General features: G+C 43.1%; 1 protein-coding gene across 5 annotated transcripts in view; it reads left to right on the top strand.

Annotated features, from left to right (window-relative positions):
- Window positions 1-19,463, top strand: part of IMMP2L (inner mitochondrial membrane peptidase subunit 2) — a 1,099,135-nt gene that overhangs the window by 23,771 nt on the left and 1,055,901 nt on the right. The window contains exon 3 of one of the 5 annotated variants that reach the window (XM_008258379.3): window positions 8,916-8,925. The exons of 3 other annotated variants lie outside the window; for them this stretch is intronic. The gene's annotated coding sequence lies outside the window, so the exon portion shown is untranslated. Of the gene's footprint in view, window positions 1-817; window positions 4,147-8,915; window positions 8,926-19,463 lie in introns of those variants that run through there. One more of the 5 variants, XM_051849665.2, reaches the window with a different exon arrangement.

Here is a 19,463-nt window from a genome sequence, read left to right on the forward strand (position 1 = left end):
AGCTGGGGTGATCAGAAGCCAGGAGCTAGGAAATTCCTCTGGGTCTCTCACATGGGTGCAGGAGTTCAAGACTTAAGCCATCTTCTGCTTCTTTCCCAGGTCATAGCAGAGAGCTGAATATGAAGAGGAGCAGCAAGGACACGAAGTGGTACCCATATGAGATGCCGGCACTGCAGGCAGAGGCTTAGCCTACTAATGCCACAGTGCCGATCCTGCTGCTTCACTTCTGATAGGTCCTTGCCAATTTACCTGGGAAGGCAGAAGATGGCCCAATGGCTTGGGCTCCTGCCATCCACATGGGAGGCCCAGAAGGAGTTCTGAGCCCCTGGCTTCAGTCTGGCCCACCACTGGGGCCATTTAGGGAGTGAATCAGTGGATGGAAGATTTGTTTGTCCCTCTCTCTCTGTGTCATTCTGTCTGTCAAATAAATCTATTTTGTAAAACAAACAAACAAAAAACTAACTTTCTCTTTGTAACTGTTTTCTAACCTAATTTGTAAGAGAACAAATTTTGAAAACACAAATTGTTGTTTAAGATATAGGGAATGAAGCAGTCTATCTTTCCTAACGAGCGTATGGGTTTGTGCTATATGGAGACCAATTTGGGTACAGTTATCAAAACTTAAAAATATCTGTATCATTTGACTCTTATACTAGAATGTATCCCATAGCCCTTGTACTTGTGTGCAATAAATATTCTTGGCAGCAGTTGGAAACAACTTAAATGGTCATCCTTAGTGGACTGAATCAATGCATTATAGTGCCTGTAGTAGAATATGTAGCAGTTGTTATTGAGACAGTCTTGGCATTGTGGTGCAGAGGGTTAAGATGTCACCAGAATGTGGCTTTGAGTCCTGGCTGCTGCACTTCTGATCCAGCTTTTTGCCAAAACACCTGGGAAAGCAGCAGATGATGGCCCAAGTACTTGGGTCCCTGAACCTGTGTGGAGACCTTGACTGGAATTTCTGGCTTCTGGCTTTGGTTGGCCTGGCCCAGCCCTGACTGTTGCAGGCATTTGAGGAGTGAACCAGCATATAGAAGATCTCTCTCACACTCTGCTATCTGAATAATATTTAGATAAATTTTAAAAAATAATCAGGCAGTTATGCTATATGTTGAAATGGAATAATCTTTAAGATATATTATTAACTTAGAACAGTATGAGTGCAGAGCAAGGGTATTGTAGGTTATTATGTTAGGATCTATATTCTCTTGTTTAAGCATAGTATATCTCTGGAGGGAATTATAAGAAAATGAGAAATGCCCCTGGGGATTGGAACTTGGTAGCTGGAGAAGAGGAATGGGAATTTTCCATTGTATACCTTTTTTTAAAATAAAAAATAAAATCAAGGAAGAAATCAATTCAGAATGTATTTCTGTATTTTATATAACCAACACTGAATAATTAGAGAATAGAAAAATTAATTTAAAAAACCCCCTGTGGTTTATATATATGATAAGTGGTTAATATCAAGGGTATATAAAACCTCTTGTATCTCCAACAACATAAAAACAAACAACTCTATCAAAAAATAGGTAAAGGGTTTGGGCAGATATTTCTGGAATGAGGATACACATTTTCTGGAATGAGGATGCACACTTCATGTGTCAGTGAGCACATGAAAAACTCTACACTGCTAATCTCCAGGGAAAGGATATGAAAACCTCCTTGAGATTCTGCTTCATGCCCTGGAGGATGACTGCCATGGGACTGCTGGAAGCTTCTGAGGGCAGAGCTGACCAACCAGGCAGAGCTTTCTTTTTGTGTTTCTCTTTGTCCTTTTTTCTCCTTCTCTCTCTCTCTCTCTCCCCCCTCTCCCACTCTCTCCCTCTCTCTGTGTGTGTATGTGTGTGTGTGAGGGAGAGAGTGAGAATGTTCTAAGTGTATATGTACTCAGTGTGTATGCACTCTTGGTGTGTACAAACATGATTTTTGTAGATCTCTTTGCTCTTGTAGCTTTCTATCTCTTCTACAATGAGAGATAAGTTTGGGGTTTTTGTTTTTTCTCTACTTGAGTTGGTCTAGCTCCTTTTTTTGTTTGGAGTATGTATTAGTCTGTTTTTCATTACCTTAACTAAAATATCTGAAGTGAGCTTCTTTGGGAAAGAAAAGGTTTGTTTCAGGTTACAATCTAGAGATTATGGTTTATGATAGGGCGGCCCCATCTGTGGAGGCTGGTCTTGACAGGTGCAGAGGCATAGTCAGGTGGTGAGCTGGGAAGGAGAGAGGGAGAGAACCCAGCCAAACTTGAACTCAGAATAATCAAACTCTTGCAAGAGGGGCATGCCCCCAGTGGTCCTGAGAACTCCCACCAGACCCACCTCTCAGATGTCATCATTAACTAAGTCTCCACCTTTAAGACATCAGAGTTTAAGACATCTGCATGAGTTCTGGGGAGACAAGTCCTGCCCAGCTCCATAGTAGGGTGCTAATCACTCTCGAGGAAGCCTTTAACCCTCTTGTTTTGTGTCTTGCCAGTTGGATTCTGCCTGTTTCATTCTTAGGATAGCCAGTTACATTCCTTTCCCCACAAAAACTCCAGCCAACATCCAGTATTTGATGTGTGTTAAATGTGAACCTCTCTGCCCCAACTGCTTTTCTTTCATTTTATCTTATTTTTAAGGCTTTTTAAACAAAGATTTATTTATTTATTTGAAAGGCAGAGTTACAGAGAGAGAGGAGAAGAGGGAGGGAGTAAGGGAGGGAGGGAGTTAGTTCAATCCCCAAATGGCTGCAATGGCCAGAGTTGGGCAGGAGCTTCCTCTGGCTTCATAGTGTGCATTTTTCCATGAACTGTTTAAAGACCTCTTGTATGCATCTGTGTAATAATTTTTTGTATCAAAACAAACAGCTTTTAATTCCATTTTCCATGGACTTTTTGAAGTCCCTTTGTACTTATCCTCTGTTCCAGAGTCCATCTTAGATTCTCTACATCCACACAGCAGAATATATTGGGTACTCCAAAATCTATAGACATTTTATTTCAAAACTTTTCCCGAAATAAATCTTCACATATAAGTTCATCGAGCCTTATTGATTTTCTCTGTGACAGGTGAGGTTTCTAATTTAGTTTCTTTGCCATTGTTTTACTGTTTTGTCTCTTCATGCTGTAACCTTGCTCTTTGCTTTTTTGCATTAAAGAAATATGAACTGAATTCACAGAGTTGATAGGAACCGTACTCAATTTTAAGGATAGAGTTTGTCCTTCAGCTGAGTGTTAGATTGCTTTGTTTGTTTCCTTGATCTCTTTTTCTTTCCAGTTCTCAGATATTGATGTTAACAGATATATACATGCACATCATTTACTAAAGGGGAGTGGGATGGATTCTGAGTTTATCTTGCTTATTTGTCTTTCTTGCCAGGAAAGTTACAGAAAAAGGAAGTCTGAAGAAAAGTATTTTCTGTTCAACTTCTACTGGAAATACTTAAAATGTTTAAATATGAAAGAAAGATAAAATTTCAAAAAATGCTATTTGATTATGGGACAAAAAATCTTAAAAATTATTCATTTGAGAGAAAGAGCAGGGGAGGGACGAAGGGAGAGAGAGAGAGAATCACATTCACTGGTTAATTCCCCAGATGTCCAGGAGTTAGGAACCTGTCCCAACCCACATCTTGACCACTGTGCTTGCACACCTGCTCCATGGAATAAAAAAATTTTAAGGGTGATCGCTGTGAGCGTCTCGGGGAGTCTGGCCAGCAGACTCAACCCAGGGCCCGCGACAACGGTTTCTCGGGCGAGAAAAGAACGAACGGCACTTAACGGTCTTCAGTATACTTTTTATTAGAGAAAGTAGACGTAACAGAGGTGGAAAGGAGAGGAGAGAGAGCTTCCTCCTTACACCCGCGGCTTATATACAAAATGTGACCAATCAGGAGCAAGCTAGAGTCCATGCATCAGGCACACCAATCCGGTCTCTGTTCACGTGAAGGGCACGCGTCCTTCGACCAATCAGGTGAGGTGTCACGCAGCAGGCAGGCAGGCAGGCAGGCAGACTCACTGTGGGGGTCCTGGCGCCATCTTGTTGTTTACCGAGACCTCGATCCCTCCGCCTCCGGAAAGCCCCGCCCATTGGAAAGTCCCTGGTCAAAACCGAAAGTAAAAACCTCCGCCTAGCAATGCCACCGCGGACTATTCCCCGACAGGTGATGGCTTATCTGCAATATTCTTCTGTCATGGAGAAAGTTTCATGTCTTATTAGCATGATTTATGTCTTTTGATTTTAACAAATATATGATTGGATGTGAAGATATGAAGTAGATACATTTGCTCTCATGTAAAATCTTATGGGAATTTCATAGACTACCTGGTTTTTATCTTTTTTTTTTTAAATATTGTTGACTGGAGGGTCTAGTTGGCTAGAAAACTGCTGTTAATTACCTTGAGGTTAGCATTTTGTTCTTGAAAGTTTACTTCTTTATTTCACTTGAAAGCCATAGTGAGAGAGGAAGAGACACAGACATCTTCCATTTGCTGGTTTACTTCCCAGATGGCCACAACAACCAGGGCTGGGCCAAGCTGAAGCCGGGAGCCAGGAACTCTGAGGTTCCCACAGCGGTGGCCTAGGCCCAGGCACTTGAGTCATCATCCACTGCTTCTCAGGAAGCTGGATTGTAAGCAGAGGAATTGGAACTCTGGTATGGAATGCTAGCATCCCAAGGGGTAGCTTAATCCTTTGAGCCACAATGCTGCCCCACTCATGTAAATCAATAGTAAGCTTTTTGGCTTCCAGAAAGGGTACATCCTATCTCGTTTGTTTGTTTTTGTAATTAAGCAAAGTCATATGAGTAATTTAAGTGGGAGTTTGTTAATACATGTAGGTCCTACCAGTTGAAGAAGATGACTGGGATCAGGTGGTCATGGTTACACCAGCTTTGTATTCGAAAACTTGGACATGTTAATACAGCTCTGAATATTTAATAGGTAATATAACTACTGCAGAAAAAGTAGTAGTTTAAACTTAATTGCAGTTTGAGTTGAAAAATGTGGTTGATTTTAAGGTACTTTGTTCTGTATTTACTGAAAATATTACACGTGAAAATTATGCTTTAAATACTATAAACTGTTTTTCTAGTATTAACTAAACAGTTGTGGAAAATGTTACACTTTTGAAAGGTCACGCTGATTTTCTGGCATTTCCATTTTATATTTTATACATGCATTTGAATTGGTTTAGCTCAGAGTTGTGTGTTTAAAGATCCAGGTAACGAATGTGGAAGGTAAATTGTAAAAGGGCACAGTCTTTTAGAATGCACGTTATCTCTCAGTTTTCTTTGGTTTCAACCGTGAATTTCTGAATTCTGAGGCAATTGGGAGGGCTGAAAGGACAGCAGGATAAAAAGGCTTTTAGTGCTCCTAGGTCTGTTTTTCTTTTAATTGATGTTACATATGGACATAGTACTTTTCTTCTCTTTCTATCCCTTCTCCAGACAAATGAGATCTCAGCATTTACCTTCTACATAGTGGATTAAGCTGTCCATTCCACATTTTTTTTTTTTTTCAAATAGGTTGCATCTGAATGCTACAGGAGGAGTTATGAAATGAGTAACTCATTCTGTCCTGAGTTTATTGGGAGCAGTGTCTGTATGCTGGGAGTGGCGAATAACAGGGAGGCAGCATGGTGTGGTGGTTAAATACACAGGCCATAGGCTGGAACAATCTGGATTCAGCTCTGCTGTTTATTTTTTTTTATTTTTTGACAGGCAGAGTTGGACAGTGAGAGAGAGACAGAGAGAAAGGTCTTCCTTCCATTGGTTCACCCCCCAGATGGCCGCCACGGCTGGTGTGCTGTGCCGATCCGAAGCCAGGAGCCAGGTGCTTCCTCCTGGTCTCCCATGCGAGTTCAGGGCCCAGGGACTTGGGCCATCCTCCACTGCACTCCCGGGCCACAGCAGAGAGCTACACTGGAAGCGGAGCAACCGGGACAGAATCCGGTGCCCCAACTGGGACTAGAACCTGGGGTGTTGGCACCGCAGGCAGAGGATTAGCCTAGTGAGCCGTGGCGCCAGCTCAGCTCTGCTGTTTATTAAATTTGTGTGAGCCGGCGCCGCGGCTCACTAGGCTAATCCTCTGCCTAGCGGCGCCGGCACACCGGGTTCTAGTCCCGGTCGGGGCGCCGGATTCTGTCCTGGTTGCCCCTCTTCCAGGCCAGCTCTCTGCTGTGGCCCGGGAGTGCAGTGGAGGATGGCCCAAGTGGTTGGGCCCTGCACCCCACGGGAGACCAGGAGAAGCACCTGGCTCCTGGCGTCGGATCAGCGCGGTGCGCCGGCCGCAGCACGCCAGCTGCGGCGGCCATTGGAGGGTGAACCAACGGCAGAGGAAGACCTTTCTTTCTCTCTCTCACTGTCCACTCTGCCTGTCAAAAAAAAGAAAAAAAATTTTGTGTGAAATGGAGGAAGAATGCTTAAACACGCTGAGCATGTGCTTATATCTTTTACAATGGGGATTGAAGACAGGGTAAATAGAAGTATTAAATGAGGTAACTAGAGTAATAAAGTGTTAATATTTTATTCTCTTTAATACAGTTCTGAAATGTTTTGGACAACAAAGAAATTCTTCCTAGACTGAAATGTTTATCTCATTGGTTTCACAATAAAACTTTAAGTTTTCTTTTTTTTTTTTTTTTGACAGGGTAGACAGTGAGAGAGAGAGAGAGAGAAAGGTCTTCCTTTGCCGTTGGTTCACCCTCCAGTGGCCGCCGCGGCCGGCGCTCTGCGGCCAGTGCACTGCGCTGATCCGAAGCCAGGAGCCAGGTACTTATCCTGGTCTCCCATGGGGTGCAGAGCCCAAGGACTTGGGCCATCCTCCACTGCACTCTCTGGCCACAGCAGAGAGCTGGCCTGGAAGAGGGGCAACCGGGACAGAATCCGGCGCCCCGACTGGTGTGCCGGCGTGCTGCAAGGCGGAGGATTAGCCTAGTGAGTCGTGGCGCCGGCCCAAAACTTTAAGTTTTCTTTTCCCAATTTATGCTTCAGAGTTTGCAGGTTTAATCATAGTTGTGGGAGAGTAATTCTGATTTTTTTTAAAGATTTATTTTTTTCATTTATTTGAAAGACAGAATTACAGAGAGAGGTATATATATATATAGAGAAGGGTCTTCCATCTGCTGTTTACTCCCCAAATGGCCACAATGGCCAGAGCTGGGCCGACCTGAAATCAGGAACCAAGAGCTTCTTCCAGGTCTTGGGCTATCTTCTACCGCTTTTCCAGGCCATAGCAGAGAGCTGGATTGGAAGTGGAGTAGCCGGGACTCGAACCATGGCCCATATGGGATGCCAGCACTGCAGGTGGTGGCTTTACCTGCTACACCACAATGGCGGCCCCCTGACTGATTTTGTGATAGAATAATTATCTTTATTTAAGAAGATAAAAGAAAACTTCACTGTACCATTAGTCAACAGTTGTGACTGTTTATTTATACTGATTACTCTTGAAATCAACAGCCAAAATGCAGCAAAATGTTGATGTCATTTTGGCTGAGGGAAAAATAATCTTTTAAATATTTCTTGGAGTGTTTTTTTATGTACATCTCACTTACAAACCTGACTTTTCATTTGCAATTTTAGTATGCCTGCTTTTGTTTGATATGAAGAGGTTAAATTGCCACTTTTCCTTATTTATCTATTCTATCTAAGATTTTTACTTATTTTATTTTCAAGGCAGAAACAGAGAGATCTTCCCTCAGCTGGCTCACTCCCTAAATGCCTTCAACAGCTGTGGCCAGGAGCATGCAACTCAATCCATATCCCCTGTGTGGGTGGCAGGGATCTAGTTACTTCAGCCATCATCCACTGCCTCTCAGAGTGTGCATTAACAAGAAGCTGGATCAAGGTGGAGTAGCCAGGTTCAGGCAGTCCCAAGCTGTGCCAAATGCCCACCTTGCAACTTTTCTTTTGAATTAACTGGATAGCAAATTACTTGGCTAGGGAAAGGTATTTGGGTGATACGCGTAGTCCTCTTGCAGAGCAAGGCTACATTAGGTTCTGAAAAACTTCATTATTCAAAATTGATAGATATTAATTTAAATTGCGTCAAATTTCTATATGGCTCATATATTTTTATCTATCTCATATATTCACTAAAACCTATCAAAATTGTTACTGGGTTTTCTTTCTAAGTCATTTACCCTAACAGCCATCATGACACTAATGTCATTTGATGTTGAGACAATAAAAATAAGTTTCTTACAAAATGGGAGAGATCAGGGGATTGTTCTCAGGGCTACTGAGCTGTTGATGAGATGAAAACAACCCTTTTGGTGGGCAATGTGAATATCATTTAGTTTTATTTATTATTATTGGTGCTTATTTGCAAAAGGAATCGTACTTTGCTGCTGAAAGCAAGAATGATATTAGAAGCTTCCTCAAGTGTGTGTCTTTCCCACACTGCCCAGTCAGCTACTCGACATGTGTTTAGAACAAGCACAGGGGTGTGAAGTAAAGGTCAGAGAAGAAATTTATCAGTGTCATCATTAGAAGTGATATAATTTTGTGAGCGTGTTGACTATGCAGCAGAAGTCAGATACATTCTTGCATGGGGGCGCAGTGATGGTGATGATGGCACACACTTAAGGAGAGAGTTATTTTTAGTAAGGAGAAGGAAGGGCTGCTCTGGTATGAAAGGGGAGGACCTGAGGTTAGATTGATGGAGTCATAGACAGTTGGAATGAAGAACCTTAGAGACAGTGCATTCAGATATATGAAGTGAATTGCCTACTGTAGGTATAGCTAGCACTTGAATCCGGATTTTGTTTTCTTACTTGGGCCTGAATGGGAGAAGGAGAAAAGGGTGAGCCCAGAACGGGATGAGCACTTGGTTCTTTGGGGGTGATGCATGCATGGAGGTGGGTACTGTCACACGGACTGCATGCCTTTCAGTACAGCCTGATTTGGGGTTCTCCTGTTCTCCCTTGCAGATATTGAAAGGTATGGAGTTACCTAGCGGCGCTGGCACACCGGGTTCTAATCCTGGTTGGGCGCCGGATTCTTTCCCGGTTGCCCCTCTTCCAGGCCAGCTCTCTGCTGTGGCCCGAGAAGGCAGTGGAGGATGGCCCAAGTCCTTGGGCCCTGCACCCCATGGGAGACCAGGAGAAGCACCTGGCTCCTGCCTTCGGATCAGCGCGGTGCGCTGGCCGCAGCGTGCCAGCCGTGGCGGCCATTGGAGGGTGAACCAACGGCAAAAGGAAGACCTTTCTCTCTGTCTCTCTCTCTCTCTCACTGTCCACTCTGCCTGTCAAAAAGGTATGGAGTGACTGAAACAGCCCTAACCCCTGACTTTCTGTCAACTTGGTGTGTGGTCATATAAACCATATTTACAATGAAATAAGCCGTGAAGATAACACTTATTTAGCACTTGCCAATACTTAGGAAAATTCTAGGAACTTTAGGATATAGAAAGGGATGGAATATGATCCTTCAGGGGCTTAAAGTGCAGTTGGCGAGAATGGACATACCTAAACAAAGGCAGCTGACAAGACTGGGTGCCCAGTGAGAGTGGCTGGTGAATGCCAGCAGAGTTTTGAGGTGGAAGAGGGCACAGTAAGTGCAAGTGCTCGGTTCCCAGAAGAGATGACAGGCTGGTTGCTTCTCAGCTCAGATCTTATGAATTATTTAACTCTAATTCAGATTCACCTAACATGTAAGGCTTCAGCGCGGGAACTTGATACTTCAGGTGAATGCTTTTCTGTAGTGCCACGCTGCTATGTCCAGGATGGGGTGGGTTCCTCTGGGCGGGCATCCCTTTTCTGCTCGGGACCCCAGCAGGTGGGATTCTCCCCTCCGCTCTTCGGAATGATGTGTGATGAAGTACCCACTGGATTCGGTTCACCTGTTCCCTTTTTGTTTCTTGACTGGCAAAATAACTAAGATCGCTCGTTAAGTGTGAGTTTGGTGGATCTTTCCATTTAAGGTGATGTTTTAGAAGGAAACTGTTCAAGTGAGTGAGATATTTGTCTATAGTATATAAAACATAACAGCAGCTGGTATTTACAGTGAGCTCTTCTATTGTTCAATTATATCATTTTGGTGTTCTGTATTATGAATCATTATCTTGAAGCCTGGTACATAAATAATGCCATTAAACATAATAAGATAAATACATTTTGAAATAGCCTCAGAGAATAAATATACCCCTCAAAACCTTTGTAGTTCCTTCTACCTGGGTATTTCTGCATTCAAATCGTGTTTCTCATTTTAGTACAAATAAAAGTCTGTAAAGCTGACAGAGATGAATTTAGTCTAACCAAGAAATATGAAAGACCTTAGGACTTGAATTATATAGTGAAACCCCAATCTACTGCTGATTCTTTAAGCCTGTGGTTTTTAACCTGTTTTCATTTTTTTCTTCTTATTTTAATGTAGTGAACCCTTCTTCAAAGAAAATCTTGTTTGGAATTCCATCAGTTAAAAAGAAAAGAAAAGAAAAGAAACCGGTAGATAAAAGCAGAGTGGCTCCTGATTGAAGCAGAAGGCCGGAGCTTGAGCTCAGAGCTGTGCTCATTTAGTGCCTGCTCCCTCTGGCCCTGAGTCCCCAGGGAATCATTATGGCGCTGTGGAGCCCAGATTGAAACACGTTGGTTTTAAGGGCAAGCAAGCTACATGCCTGCTAAAAATAAGCTGTTAATTGGAAAAATTCTTAATGCCTCAGAGTTTGAATGGGTTATGGAAACTATTTGATCCTTGTTACCCATCTTTATTGCCTTTAAACATGAGTGCTGTGCTGTGACTTACTGAATAAGAGAGCACCCAAAACTTCTTGAAGTGCATGGTGTATAGATATGTTTAATGTCTTCAAAAATCACTTTGTCCATAAATGTCTTCACCTGTGAAGGAAAGCTATCAGGTTAGAGATGAGTAGAATCAGATACAGGCACACATGCACATATGTATGTGATTTGTGGCATGAGATTGAGTAATACCTTTCTCTCAGTCTGTACCTCCACAGTATCCTTCACACCCTGAATATGATGTGGGTAGTCTACATGGGCAGGAAATTATGAGGTTAGCTCACCTAAGTAATTGATTTTTCGAAATCATTTTTAGCATTAAATTTTTGGAAGAGACTTATTTTCTCAACAGAACTGTACTAAACATTCAATACATAAATGCAAGGCACAGAAGTATGGCAGTGAGCAAGAGCCTCTGCCCTCATTGAGCTCTTGGCTCACTGGGGGTCAGGATGAGACCGCCAGGTTAGTGGGAACACATACGAAATGAAAGGCACCTCATTGAGACTTGGGGAATCAGGGTGAACTTCCCAGTAGAGTGGCTTGTAAGCTAACCTGAATGATTAACCAAAGAAAAGGTAGGAAGGGTGAGCATGTGTAAAGAGCAAGATAATTGCAAGCATGACACATTGTTGGTACCTGATGTGCTAATGAAAGTGGGAGTGATGGGTCTAGGAATCTCATCATAGCCTTGGGCGCTAATCCTAAGCGGCTTGATGTTGTGCTGTAGGAAATGGGGAGCCAGAGAAGGATTATTATTATTATTTTTTTTGACAGGCAGAGTTAGACAGTGAGAGAGAGAGAAAAAGATCTTCCTTCCATTGGTTCACTCCCCAAATGGCAATTGCGGCTGGTGCGCTGCGCCGATCCGCAGCCAGGAGCCAGGTGCTTCTTCCTGGTCTCCCATGTGGGTGCAGGGCCCAAGCACTTGAGCCATCCTCCACTGCCTTCCCAGGCCACAGCAGAGAGCTGGACTGGAAGAGGAGCAACCAGGACAGAACCGGTGCCCCAACCGGGACTAGAACCCGGTGTGCCTGCGCCGCAGGTGGAGGATTAGCCAAGTGAGCTGTGTTATATATTGATGTTAGCCGTCGCAAAACACACTGGACACCGGAGTAAGGGAAAGGGTTTATTGGGGAACACCCAACAGACCGGAGTGAAGGGGTGGCGAAGGGAAAGAGAGAAAGAGAATATAAGAGAGAAACAGGAGAGGAGCTAGCAAGGAGAGAAGATAGAGCAGAGAAGAGGAGAGAGGAGAGCAGAGCCAAGAGAGAATAACCAAGAGCTAAGAGCACGCGTTCAGGAACAGGCCCTTTTAAAACTTCGCCCGAGGGCAGGCAGGGAATCGGGAGCAGTGAATCCAATTAGGATGGGGGTGGAGCCTGGCTCAGGTAGCTGGGCCTTGCCGCCACCTGGCTAAAACTGTGCCAGTTTCCTAACAAGCTGAGGCGCCAGCTGCATAGTTTCTCTTTTCCTAACACCCTTGATTGCTGCTCTCCTTTATAAAATGTATCTTTGTTTTACTTTTTATGGCCCTCTTAAGCTTATCACAAGGCTACAAGAATTCACCAGAACAGTATGTAGTGTTCAATATCTATATAGATACACAGATACATCTTCATTGTTTGAAACTGGTAGATGCACATAGCAGGTATTCTATGAATATTTACCAAAGAAAGTGAAGCTGACTCAGTTTGTATGTGTGTGTGATTGTGTGATAATTTCTCTGTCCTTCCCAACATCCAGCATGTCCTTTAGACTGAGATAATTTCAGTGCTGGCTTTTTCTTGACAAACCTGCAAGAGTTCCATCATTGTACATTAGTACTAGTGTGCTTAATAAAATTTTGAATGTTTCAAATTCACAAGTTTCCATTTTATTACTGCTTCTCAAATTCATTCAAAAGATGGGTACTAGATTTAATAATCAAAGAATAGTGAAAAACTTTAACTCAGACGAACATTTTTTTCTTTAAAAATGAGTGTAGAAAGAAAATTTTTGAATTGAATTATTTTTTAAGGTTTATTTATTGTTTGAAAGGCAGATCGAGAGCAAGAGTGAGAGTATGAGATTGAGAGAATCTTCCATCTTTTGGTTTACTCCCTAAATGACAAGGAGTGCAGAACTCCATTCCACATGAATGGCAGAGCTCTAAGCACTGGGGCCATCCTCCACTGCTTTCCCAGGCATATTAGTAGGAAGCTGGATTAAAGGCAGCCCCTGACTCAACCAGCACCCTGACATTGTGAGGAGTCAAATGGGTAATAGGTAGTCAGAGGATCCCAATGGAATTTGGGGTGTAAAATATTTGCTTCCTTCCCCAAAACATTATCTTTAGCTGGAACAAACAGGCCACCCTCCTTCCTTAGGAATCTCTAAATTTACCATGAGAATTGCAAGGGAGCTCTTCCTGAGCTCATAGCTTATTGTAAAAACAAGTTACTTATCCCACCCTTCTTGATGGTTTTTTGTTTTATCAAGAGCAGGCCAGACAGGATGGAGAATTGTAATCAGGCTTTTTGAAGGGTTTTGTCCCAGCTTGGTAACTGAATGCCAATCTGATTGTCCAGGTTTTTCTTTCTTTTTTTTTTTTTTTCCCTTCAAATTGTACTTAAAAACCCCACTACCACCAGCCCCTCTGGGTTTCTTTCTCTCTTGGAAGCCCCCTCCATGCTGCTCTGGCTGGAGGTCTTTGACCCTAATAAATCTATGTAAATCTCTCTGCTGTCCGCTTGGAAATTCTTCTTCCCTGTGAGACAAAGAACGGAGGTAACAATAATTTCCCCGCTGCCATTTCCCCATAATAACATGAGAAGCTGGTGTTGCAGGTGGCTTAATCCTCCTTGCCACAATGTCAGTCTCTGAATTGAAATTTTTTCATATCTGCAAAGGAACTTCAAGTCTAACATATTCCTGAGAATGATCACAGAGGGAACTTATTTTAAAGTAGTAGTTTTGTATTTTATTTAACCTAACAGTTAATGAAAGTGAAAACTTTTTTTCATGGTATTAATTACTTAAGTAAAATTAATATCGCCTAATTTACTTTTTTGCAGGTAAACTCGTATTTCTCTCATGTTGCTCAAATTTAGAAAATAAGCCAATTCATAGCTGCAAGGTGTCCGGCGCGTAACAGATCTTCCCAGGCAGACGAATCAATTAATTCACAGGCTTTTATTGGGGTTCCGCTCCAGGGCAAGGTTCCCCAGTCCCAACAGAGCAACAGAGCTGGGCTGGGGAAGTCGTGTGTCAGAGATTGGGAGAGCTCCTTTTATAGATTCAGGGCGTGGGGGTTAAAGGTTGAGATGGGTCTGATCCTCATTGGTTGACCTTTAGGCACTGGCAGGGACCTTGACAAGGACTTTTCTTTCTGGGAAGTACAGGTAGGAACTTTCCACTACCGGAAGTATAGGCCTTCCCTCCATACGGATCCCAAAGCTACCAACAGCTAATTTTGACTGCTTTGTGATCATGACAAGCTTTATTTAGATGACCATTCCTGTATTCAGCTAGTGAAAATACCTTCAGGTTCCTGTGTCCTTTTGATGTCCTTCCATCCTTTTGTTCTGAGCACTTCCTGGTGGCATAAGATATTCCAGGCTTATCTTATGCCTATACTGTCCCTGCCCCAGGCCCAGCCCCCTTTCTCAGGAGAGCCCTGGTTCCTAATGGTGGGGAATGATCCAGAACCTAGGTGCTGGATACTAGATGTGTTCCCTGCTGCTTCCATACCTTGCTTCTAGGGAACCACTCCTCCTCCCCCCATTCTTTCTTGGCTTCCCCTTGTGTATTTATTTTGCCTGTAAATACAGTGAGCACCTGCACTCCTCGGGAACACCAACACTGTCCCTCCTCTGTTGAGTCCTACAGTGTATCTACAATGGCTTCAGAGTTGTTTCATTTTTTGCTTGTCTCCTCTCCCCTGCCCCACCACACTGAGGCCTGCCTTCTGAAGTTAATTGGATTAGCCCCTCCTCCAACCTCCTCTGATGACTGCTTCTGTCTTGTTTAGAATTTAAAGCATCCAGTGGAGCAAAGACCCTTTCTAATGACCATCATGTGCAGTATAAATCAAGGATATTAATGAGAGTGTTTTGTCCTACTTTAAAGTCTTTCATTAGAAGCTGTCAGTGAAGCAAAATCAAATGTAAAGTTTTTCTCTCTTTCCTTCCTCCCTCCCTTTTTCCCCTCCCTCTCACCCTTCCTTTTTCTTTTCCATTTTATTATTTTTCCTCATGGAATGATTCTCTGTCTCATTGCATTTTATTTAGGATAGCAGAGACATTTCTGTTGATAATGTCTTTTATGCATTTCTGAAAATTTCACAAAATCAAGCCCTGAACATTATAAGAAAAATACAGCTGGAACAGATCATTTCAAACCAGTGGAATTTTGTTAAAAAAAAATAAAAAAAAGACCTAACAAAATAGCAGTCATATGAAAAACAATAGCACTGTTAAATCTCCACTGACATTTGCACCAGCATTACTCAGTCTTAACCTTAAATCCTGATTTTCTTCCTGTGAGTTGTATGTACTTAAAGACATCTCTTCTTCTAACAGACCAATTTCATCAAAGTTAAAAGTCTGCCCCAGGGTGTTGACTTATCAACTTTACTTTGTTTCTGTCACAGGGAAAATGTCTTTGCATTTCTTCATTTGCACTGTGAGCCTCCTCAGATAGCTTAACAGTGGAGAGTCTCAAAGCTACTAAATGAGTCTTTCTGTTTACTTGTTAGCAAACTTGCTCATGATCAGGTAAAAAATCTTTGTGCTGGGGGAAATTGCAGAAGAACCAACACAACAGGCACATTGTATTGACATTGATTTCTTACCCCAAAGAAATATGGAAACAAAAGCCTATAATGTTAATTTTGTTTTCACATGTAAATATGATGTATATCCATTATTGAAAATTTTAGGTAATATGGAAAAATATAAAAAAGAAAGTAACTTGACTTCAAATAAATACCACGGCCATCATTTTGGTTCATATTCTTTATCACCTGACCACTTGATAATGATGATGCTAACTGTGTGTGTGTAAATTTCACATAAATTGATTCATATAAAAACAATTTTTCAATCTTTTTTTAAACAATATCGAGCAATATGACTATATATTGTCCTTTTAATAATTGTAAATTACTCCAACTGTGTGCATGTCATAATTATTTATGTTTAAGGGGACATTTAGACTGTTTTCAATTTTTCATTGGGGTGAATAATAGTGAATTGAGAGTCTTTGATCAGATCTTTGCATCTTTTTTTTTTTTTTTTTTTTTTTTTTTGACAGGCAGAGTTAGACAGTGAGAGAGAGAGACAGAGAGAAAGGTCTTCCTTCCATTGGTTCATCCCTCAAATGGCCACTGCTGGCTGGTGCGTGCCGATCAGGAAGCCAGGAGCCAGGTGCTTCCTCCTGGTCTCCCATGCGGGTGCAGGGCCCAAGCACCTGGGCCATCCTCCACTGCCTTCTGGGGCCACAGCAGAGAGCTGGACTGGAAGAGGAGCAACCGGGACAGAACTGGTGCCCCAACTGGGACTAGAACCCGGGGTGCCGGCACCGCAGGTGGAGGATTAGCCAAGTGAGCCACTGCATAGGCCAGATCTTTGCATCTTATTTATTTATTTATTTATTTATTTTTTTATTTAATAAATGTGATTTTACAAAATGCAACTCTTGTATTGTTGTGGCTTCCCCCCATAACCTCCCTCCCTCCCGCAGCCCTCCCCTCTCCCACTCCCTCTCCCATCCTGCCCTTTCATTTTCAATTACCTTCATATAGAGAAGATCAACTTAGTATACACTAAGCAAGGATTTCAACAGGCTGCACTCACACAACCGCACAAGGTATAGGGTATTGTTCAACTAGTAGTGTTGTTTTTAAGTTTCATAGTAAAACACATTAAGGACAGAGATCCTAAGTGGGGAGCATGTACCCAGTGACTCCCGTTGTTGATTTAACAGTTGGCACTCTTATTCATGATGTCAGCAATCACCGGAGGTTCTTGCCATGAGCTGTCTAGGCTATGGAAGCCCCTTGAGTTCACCGACTCTGAACTTGCTTAGTCAACGCTGTGTCACAGTGGAGGTTCCTTCCTCCCTTCGGAGAAAGGCGCCTCCCTCCTTCATGGCCTGTTCCTTCTGCTGGGGTCTTGTTCACCAGGATCTTTCATTTAGATTGTATTTGCCACCGTGTCATGGCTTTCCATGCCTGTGAGACTCTCATGGGCCTTTTAGCCAGATCCGAAGCCCCATGGGTTGATTCTGAGGCCAGAGTGCTGTTTGGGGCGTTTGCCATTCTATGAGTCTGCTGTGTGTCCTGCTTCCCCCACAGAATCATTCTCTCCCTTTTAATTCTATCCTTCATTATTTGCTTACATTGGTCTTATTTGTGAAATCTCTTCGACACTTACCCTATCTTTTTGCAGATCTTTGCATCTTAAAAGAAACTCTAACAGTGGTGTCTGTGCTTGTGAAGGTGGCTTATGAAACATTTGGTACACAGTGCCACACTGCATCAAGAAAGGCTATGTCTTACATTCCAGGAGATCACAAGAGAGTGTTCTTCCCCACTGTTTAAAAATTCTCTGCCAGTCATAGGCTAAAATGCAACTTATTCTGATTGTTTTGTATTCTTTATTAGTAGTGTGGTTGAACATATATTGCTGTGTACTATAAATATATTGCTTTCAATAAAATACCTTTCATATATTTGCCACCTTTTTACTATTAGGACTTTTGTCTTTTTTCCTGTAATTTATAATAATTATATATTTTGGAGATAATGAGCCTTTGTAATATGTTATAATTTTTTATGTTACACTGATGTTCTTATTTATGGTATGTTTTGATTTTTTTAAGAAAGTAATTTATTTGAGAGGCAGAGAGACAGAAAGAGAACAGACAGAGATTTCTTATCTGCTGGTTCATTCCCCAAATGCCTGTGGCTGGGCCAGTCCCAAACTGGGAGTTCATAATGCAATCCAGGTCTCCTACATGGGTGGCAGGAACCCAACAACTTGAGCAATCGCCTGCAGCCACCCAGCTGGAATCAGGAGTGGAACAGGGACTCAAACCTCAGTACTCCAGTGTGGCATGTGGGCATCCCAAGAAGCGTCTTCACTGCATGCCAAACACCACCCTGATATTTTGATTTTTAGGTAGTCAAATCCATTAGTATTTTTCTTGTATGTTCTCTGGGTTTTATAAAATGTGCAGAAAACCCTCATTCTTTTTTTTTTTTTTTTTTTTTTTTTTTTTGACAGGCAGAGTGGACAATGAGAGAGAGACAGAGAGACAGAGAGAAAGGTCTTCCTTTGCCGTTGGTTCACCCTCCAATGGCGGCCGTGGCCGGCGCGCTGCGGCTGGCGCACCGCGCTGCTCCGATGGCAGGAGCCAGGTGCTTCTCCTGGTCTCCCATGGGGTGCAGGACCCAAGCACTTGGGCCATCCTCCACTGCACTCCCTGGCCACAGCAGAGAGCTGGCCTGGAAGAGGGGCAACGGGAACAGAATCCGGCTCCCCGGCCGGGACTAGAATCCGATGTGCCAGCGCCGCAAGGCGGAGGATTAGCCTAGTGAGCCGTGGCGCCGGCAGCCCTCATTCTTATCCATAAACAAAAATCCATGTTTTTTTTTTTGTATTTTTATTTTTTTAAAATTTTATTTATTTATGTAATTTTTTTTATTTGAAAGAGTTACCTGGGGAGAGGGAGGCAGGAGAGAGAAAGATCTTCCATCTGCTGGTTCACTTCCAAAATGGCTGCAGTGGCCAGGGCTGTGCCATGCCAAATCCAGGAGCCCAGAGCTTTTTCTTCCGGGTCTCTCACATGAGTGCAGGGCCCCAAGCACTTGGGCCATCTTCTGCTTTCCCAGGCCATAGCAGAGAGCTGGATCAGAAGTGGAGCAGCGGGGACACAAACTGGCAACCATATGGGATGCTGGTGTCACAGGCAGCAGCTTTACCCTCTGCACCACAGGGCCGGCCCCTGTGACAGGTTGTTTCATTGTGATTTGTTAATTCAGCTCTCTTTCTTCCCAGTGTGAATTGTATATTTTATCCTCTCAAACTCTCACCAAGTTTCTTCCGGTCTCTGTGTATTTTTTCTGGGTTCAGTAATGTATTAGTTATTTCTGCAAACAGATTCCCCCAAAATTTAGTGTCTGAACCATTTGTTATCTCTCATAGCTTGTGTGAGTCAGAAGTTAGGCAGCTCAGCTGTGCAGCTCTGGTGCAGCGGCTCTCTTTAGGTTGAAGCTGGGATTTCAGCCTGAGTCACAGTTATCAGAAGGCTGACCAGAGGCTGGAGGATCTGCCCTGCAGGTGACTTGCTCCCCTGGCTGATGTTGACTGCTGGCTGCTGGCAGGGTGGGGAGGGTTTCTGCTGGGTTGGCCATCCCATGACCAGGTGCACTGGATTGCAAAGAAGCAGTAATTTGAGAGACAGGAGAAGCAGCCTGGAAGAAGCTCTCCTTTCTGTGACTAGCCTCAGAGATTAGATAGTATCACTTGTGTTGCTTACTGGTTGGTGGAAGCAAGTCACCAAGTCCAATCCAGCCATAGGGGAAGGGAATAAGGCTCCACAATTTGAAGAATTTGTTTAAGAATTTGTGGACAGGGCTGGAGTTGTGGCGCAGCGAGTTAAGCCTGCAATGCCAGCATCTTGTATCAGAGTGCTGGTTCAATTCCTGGCTGCTCCACTAATGCACCCTGGGAAAGCAGTGGAAGAGTGGGCCAA

This window comes from Oryctolagus cuniculus, chromosome 3 (assembly GCF_964237555.1).
Source record: "Oryctolagus cuniculus chromosome 3, mOryCun1.1, whole genome shotgun sequence".
NCBI classification, from domain to species: domain Eukaryota; kingdom Metazoa; phylum Chordata; class Mammalia; order Lagomorpha; family Leporidae; genus Oryctolagus; species Oryctolagus cuniculus.